This window comes from Spinacia oleracea, chromosome 2 (assembly GCF_020520425.1).
Source record: "Spinacia oleracea cultivar Varoflay chromosome 2, BTI_SOV_V1, whole genome shotgun sequence".
Classification (NCBI taxonomy): domain Eukaryota; kingdom Viridiplantae; phylum Streptophyta; class Magnoliopsida; order Caryophyllales; family Amaranthaceae; genus Spinacia; species Spinacia oleracea.
The window spans coordinates 5,514,266-5,521,387 of NC_079488.1; the positions used below are offsets into that span (position 1 = coordinate 5,514,266).

The window sequence follows — 7,122 nt, forward strand, 5'->3', positions numbered from 1 at the left end:
TTTCAAACTTCATTATAGAATGTTTATATTATAAGGTTTTGTCAGTTTAATCAGGTCAACCAAATTTGATCAGTTTTAATAATAGTTTAGATAAATTTAAATAAGTTCTAATAAGTTTAGATAAGTTCAAGTCAAATAAGTTGTATAAAATGCACTCTAAATTGATTATTTTGTATGGGGTAAAAACTATCACATAGAAAGCGTTACATTTTTTTAAAAAAACATGTCAAATTAGCAAGTATTTCGCATTACGAATAGAGTATGTAATTTGCACTCGTAAATTTTTTTTAAAACACAATTGCTTTTACTTTGGGTAAAAAAAAAGTGTGTAATCCCTCCGTTAATGAATAGTTCACTACTACAAAATGCGTGATATCTCGACGGTTTAGCCTCGACGCTGTGGAACATTGTCAGCGTAAAATTTTGGTTCGTGTTATTTCTCGACGGTATTCTTCGTCTGAAAATTTCTCGACTTGTAAAACCGCCGAGAATGTCACATGTTTAGCACGTGGTCTTAAAAATGGAAGCGGGTTTCCCATTTTCCTTGAGGATTTTTTGGTATTTACTACCTTAAAAATACACCACTTTTGTATTTACTACCTTATGAAATTTTTATTATAAATTACTACCTTAAAGTATGATTTTTTTTGCAATCACTACCACTTTACGGTTTTCTCATTTTAAAATTGACATATCTCATTCGTTTCTTAATCATTTTAAGTGATTCAAAGCCCATTCTTCTCGTTTATGTGTAACGATTCCATAGGGATCTTGCTTTTAACATTTTGTAAAAGGTTAAACATATTAAATATTATCTTTAAAACTTTAAAATATTTATGAATCACCAAACGAATTATTTTGAAATGTCGTTCTCAATTAAATCCTTATAGAAAAAGGAAAATAATGAACTTTGAATCACTTTAAACGGTTAAGAAACGAAAGAAATATCCCAGTTTTAAAATGAGAAAACTGTAAAGTGGTAGTAAATGAGAAAAAATTGGAACTTTAAGGTAGTAATTTAAAATAAAAATTTCATAAGGTAGTAAATACAAAAGTGGTGTATTTTTAAGGTAGTAAATACCAAAATTTCCTTTCCTTGATTCCATATTCGGGGGAAAGAAAAATCGCCTTGGTAAACCCTAACATGGGTTCAGTTCTCACTTCTCAGTTCTCACTAACCGCCTTCATCTCCTTCATCGCCATCATCGCCTTCATCTGCTGAGAAATGGAAATCGCCATTTCTCAACGGATTTGCAAGTTCGTTCATCTACAAATTCGTTTTCCTTTGCAGTTTGTATTATCCTCCCTCTATTTCTCTATCTATCTTCTTTCGGTTCTTCAATATTCTGGGTACAACTTTGTGTAATTGGGATTTACGTTTCTATTTGGCTGAATTGGCGGCTCAAGGAATATGGATAGGTAAGATTTCAATTATCAGTTTCGATATGTTTTATTCAAATTTCGTCTTTTGAATTTAGCTTTCTGTAATTTCCCTAAAACATTCTTTCGGTGGAATGTATGTTAATTTGTTGAAATTTATAGATAAATCCCCTGCTAAAATTTAACATTCCATCAATTTAACACTAGGTAAGCCACTGTTTTTGTGAAATCCCTCTCTATAGTCTTCAAATTACTGATTTATGGATTATTGGGTATTGTTAATTAGGTTTGCTTTGTTATTAAGGGACGATGGAAATGGATGTGTACCATTGGTGTGACATCCGATTCATTGTGTTAATCTCTGAGGTACAAGTCTATGTTTTTTATTGATTTCTACATCATTGAATTTGCAATTTTAATATTTTCATTTGAATGATGTCCATGTGCGGTTTTGATTGAAACAACAGAAATCAAGAACAAAATGAAAATGCTCATCTAAGTTGTCTTTTCAGATGCAATTATGGTATAGAATTAATTGAAATTCTCATGGTTTAATTGAGTTTTATTGATTTCATTTGTTGGGTTTAAATTTTATTAACTCTACATATAAGCATAATGTCAAATCCTATTGGTCGCGAAAAATGGTTTACAAGAAAGTTTTATAGTCTAAATTTTACAAATGATAGTCAAGAATGGGAAATTAGCAGTTCCCTTTTAAACCACTTGCCCATATGGTGTAAAGAAGATTTGTGAACAAGAGAGGAATGCACACGGTACTACAATGATATCAAGCTAAGAAAAATAAGTCATACATTTCATTGTGAGAAGAGAATAAACAAAAGTTACGTCTAGGAGCACAAAAACTTTAATCTGCACAATCTTTAATGTTCGCTAGTAAACTTTAAGTACAAAATTTAACTACTTTTTGATATCCAACTGGAATATTCATTTGCAGTGTAATGGCTAGGCTGGTAAACTAGCATCGATTTCAGATTGAATGAGTATGACGTTGCAGAAATGTGATATGTTGTGTTCTATTTGCGTTTATTTTGATACCTAATTCGTTTAGGCCTTGTTATCATCAACTATTTAGGTTGAGTGTTGAGTATTTTGACTACTTAATAGAAAGCAAAAAAGGTAAGGACACTAGGCTGTTAAAGTTTGAAGGTGTTCTCTTCTCAGAAAATTGCAAAAGCAACTGAGACTTTCCTAGGTTATTACATAAAAACCCCGGGTATCATCTAAATTATTAAATGTCTCACTCTTTAATTCCTATTTGATGCGAATATGTGACAACTCATCCACCATTTAGGATCAAGTGTCTGATGAAACCACCACACTCTGCATTTTTCACAAAATAACCTATTTTATATATATCACTATGGCTCCATACATTTGACCCTAAACCTGCCTAAGACGGAAACCTCACTAAAGGTATCAATATAATTGTAATGACCTCGGGCAAGATCATCGAACAAAACCCTGATATATGTCAAAATGATATTACTTGGATTATGTACACTATCAATCATCCCTTTTCTAAGACCCTATGTTGCGTGCCTGTGTGTACATATTACAATGACTAAACTGATCTTAAAGCATTCTATATCTCAGGAGACTACGTCATGCATTAGTCCAACTACAGAATTGGTTGTTCAAATATCACACATAACTTTAGTTTCAAAAACTAAAGCTCTTGACAAGTAAACATTGCTTACAGTTTGTTCAAAATTCGGATTTCAATATATGAAATTAGGTTGCAGATAGGATGAGGAAAGCTATATCCAAATCTGATTCATGATATCGACTCGGTTAGATGGTTTCCTATTGACTTATTTGTTGGGATAATGGAGTTTTTGGATGGTTTCCTGAGTTTGTTAATGTTATGACATCAAATGATTTGTTGAGTTAATTGTTCAATACTTCAATTTACATGGTAGAGGTTTTGTCACTTTTAGTTGTCTGATTGACCCTAGAAAAACGCTAATCTATTTTAATATTTTTGAACATGAAGATTTTAATATTAATTGGACTATGTACACTATGAAATCTGGCAAATATATCACACCAACTAGAAAGGGAAATCAGAGAAGTGAAAGAAGTTGAATCAAGAAATCATAAAACTATTCGGAACTGACAACCTTGCTCACAACTGTATGAGAAGTATAAAACTCAGGGTTAGTTGGGCTTTTAGTTATTATTGTGTTCAGTTCTTATTTTCCCAAACCTTTGGGCAATGCCGAGAATCATCTGAGTATTCTTTTGTGTAGCCTCATGAATCTATTAGTGCTATATGATGTCATGTGTACTTATAGCAGAGTAATCTAGAGTAAACATATTCAATAGTCTCTTTAGTACTCTGGTTTCTTTTGGGATTCTTCTCAAAACAAGCTTGTTTTCTAATTTTATCGAAGTGACATTTTTGGAAACAAGTAGTCTTTATTGGTTTAATATTCTTAAGATCTTCTTCTCTGTTTTTTGCAGACTGAAAAATGAGATGATAACCGTTTTCCATGTGCAGGATTTAAGATTCTAGCATTCTTGCTCAATCAATTTGGAGGCAAAGTACCTGGCTCAATTCCCGAGATTAAGAATTTTGTGTGTACAAGATTCAAAGCTGAGTACCCCATTTTTTAGAGTGATACGTTAGTGAAATCACCAACTTAGTGAAATCACCAACTTAGAGAACCATACTTTCCTATTTACTAACACCATGGCCGCTACTGCTACTGACTGCAACAACTGGACATGAATGGTCCAAATACAGACATAGTTTACAGTTCCTCAAGTTCAGTGCTGGGGGGTTTTTGGTGACTTGGTCAACTGGAATTATGAGAAGTTTTTGGTGGACAAAAAGGGCAAGGTTGTAGAGTGATACACACCTACAACATCTCTCTCGGGATTAAGGTATGATCTCGAATTCTAGTTTCTGTTTAACTTTTTAAAACTAAACTTTACGAAATAGAACAGAATAGAACATGTCATTTGAGTAGTGTTCATGATTTCAGCATTTAACTACAATTCAACATTGATGCCATAGCATTAACATATTTTCCTATAAACTTAAATTGATGAGAAATCAGAAGGCATTGATCTGTGTGCCACACGATGAAGCAATTTCCTTTATTCAGATGTACACTTCTGACTGCCCTTTGCTAATTCTAAAAACTCAAAGAGAAGAAACTGAGAGAAGAATATAGAGAGTGAGGAATCAGTAATGATGCTGTTTGGTTTAAGGAATAGGATCTGAGACTAGACTGAGAGAAACAAATCCCAAGTTTAGCTACCTAATTAGAAGAAATTACAATGAGCTGTTAACTCTGTGTATCGAGTGAGAAGAGATCACAGAAAAGCTAGCCTTCCCACTTTCCCAGGATAAGACACAATAGACAATTATCCCACTGATATGATTCTGGAATCTTCTGCAATGAATGGCCGCTGTAGTCTCACTTATACTTGGAAACACTTCCCCAATTTATACATTCGCAAGAAAGTCTGCAAGCAAAACTGCAAAGAAATGCAACACTAAAAGATAAAATTAACTATCAAACTCACTCCTTTATCTATAATGCCTATTATCTATCTAGCACATTTTTCATTGCTTAAGATTCTTAAACATAATATATTTGATTATCTGGTATTTCTTACAGGTGTTAGATAGATAATTTATCTCCGTCTCAGACCAGATGGAGTTCTTTTTAGATGAAAATTCCCTAACCATAGTCTCTTCTTAAATTTTCATTTCCATGGAACGTTCTGTTTCTGAAGCTTGTCTCAACAGAAACTTTTAATTACAGTTTTGTTCAAATTATTTAGGTCTACTGGTCTAGACTCTAGAGTAGCAACTAACAAGTACCACAGAACCAAGTCTTGGATTTCAGTAATAAATTAAATCCAGGACAATAGGATGTTAACTGAAAATGTTCCGGTTGTCCTCTTATTTTGCATACCATAAAATAACATCAAAGGGGGGAAGTTGCCTATATCTCCAAATCCTTAATCCACCAAAAATATAAACGGAACCCTCTAACTTATGCAGAGTAATGAATTATATCAAGTTCATATTTTCGGTGCTTATTACAATTGGTATAATAACCAATCTGGACTTTCTTAATTTATTATTTTTACATCGTGGGAGAGACTGTTACTTACCTTACTTAAATTCTTTTGAAGGTCTGTGATGCGGAAATATAATCTTGAGCAGGTACGTGTTTTTTTATTGTTTCAAGAAATCAAGAAATCTTGTGCGGAAATACAATCTTGAGTAGGTACGTGTCTTTTTATTGTTTTTCATCGAATTTTGATTTATATATGGTGATCCTAGTTTAATGATGTTACTCATGTTGCTACATAGTGGACATGATTAATTGTCAGACAAATTAACTTATCTTAAAAGTGCTGTATGGAAGCCTGATCTTAGGAGCAACCCCTTAATTGTTTAATCAGTTTGATAAACAGAAAAGCAATTACATTTTGCTGGTTGTAAATTGGCTCGATGAGAATGTCTGTTTGATTTTTAAGATACTTGGTTGTTGGTACTTCCAATAGGATGATTTTGAGTTATCAGTCAGATTCTAGTGTCCGGGTAGGGAGATTAGTGATGAGGTTTTCCTCCTAGCACAACCTGATCTTTTGTTAACTAAGAAAGCTAGAATTGATTAAGGAATGTGTCTTAACACTTATTTATCTCGAGGCTGCCTTAAAATATGCATGTATTCATTGTTACAGCAGTGCTTACATTTTATACAAGAACATGCTCATTTTTTCTGAATGCTCTTCTCTTTTAAGAATCCTACATATAGGTCCTTCCCGCTTAAGTCACTCGATGAGAGTCTTTGGTTTTGACCACCTTTAGACATGCTCTTTACAAACTCTACCAAATGCCTCCAATTATCTCCTTCAAACAACCTTTTGTTCATCATTAAATATATATGTAAAAGCACTCAATTCACTTCGTGAGTGTGACTTGCTGGTTGCTAAAACCTGCCCAAACGCACTTGCATCATATCTCTCCAAAGCATTTTCTCCAGCAAGTTCGATCTCTTGTATTGTAATATCCTGTTGTTAGATACGTGATGGAAAAACGAGATCGCTACAGGAATATGGCTTTGGTACCAAACAAGCTTACAGTTGCATCAGGCTTGAGGGTCAGGTCAAAAGAAACTCCAATTTTGGCAAATCAGTTAATGTAAAAGGCTGATCACAAGTCATTTACCATTATGGAATTCCTTTTAATACTGCACTTACTTATTTACCATTTTGGTTGCGTGTTTCTGTCTTGTTTGGCCTGCGGCTGCACTGCCGTTTCTGCAGGTGTGTTGCACTACCGTTTCTGCAGGTGCTGCTTCTTGCTGTTGCAGGATGTGGGTTGTGCTCCTGATGTGTGCAGGCTGTTCTATCGGGAGTCCAGGTGCTGCAGTCAGGTCTACAGGGAGTGTGGTGTACTGGTGTTCGATTGTTGCTGTGTGCAATTGTTGACCCTAAAGTTTTGATGATGACAAAGCAAACTCCTGACAATTGGTTAAGTTATGTTGCATAATAGGTTCCGAGATCCTTAGAGGGATAATGCTAAGTTAAGGGGATCCTGAGTTGGATAAACTAAGCAACGTGGAATATAAGCAAGTAATTGATCCATGTCAGACACTACATTGAAGATATAATCATTAAGCAAGTTTACAAAGGCGAGATCCTTAGGCGAGTTCCTAAGGCGAGATCCTCATATATTATGTGGATCCTCGATGT

The 7,122-nt window shown here is 34.1% G+C and overlaps 1 long non-coding RNA gene across 1 annotated transcript; it reads left to right on the forward strand.

Annotated features, from left to right (window-relative positions):
* The first annotated feature begins 1,119 nt into the window (after positions 1 to 1,119).
* On the forward strand, positions 1,120 to 5,570 carry LOC110805973 (uncharacterized). The gene is made up of 4 exons (XR_002538176.2): positions 1,120 to 1,419; positions 1,667 to 1,746; positions 3,902 to 4,287; positions 5,554 to 5,570. It is a non-coding gene; the product is annotated as an uncharacterized lncRNA (long non-coding RNA).
* Positions 5,571 to 7,122: the final 1,552 nt, after the last annotated feature.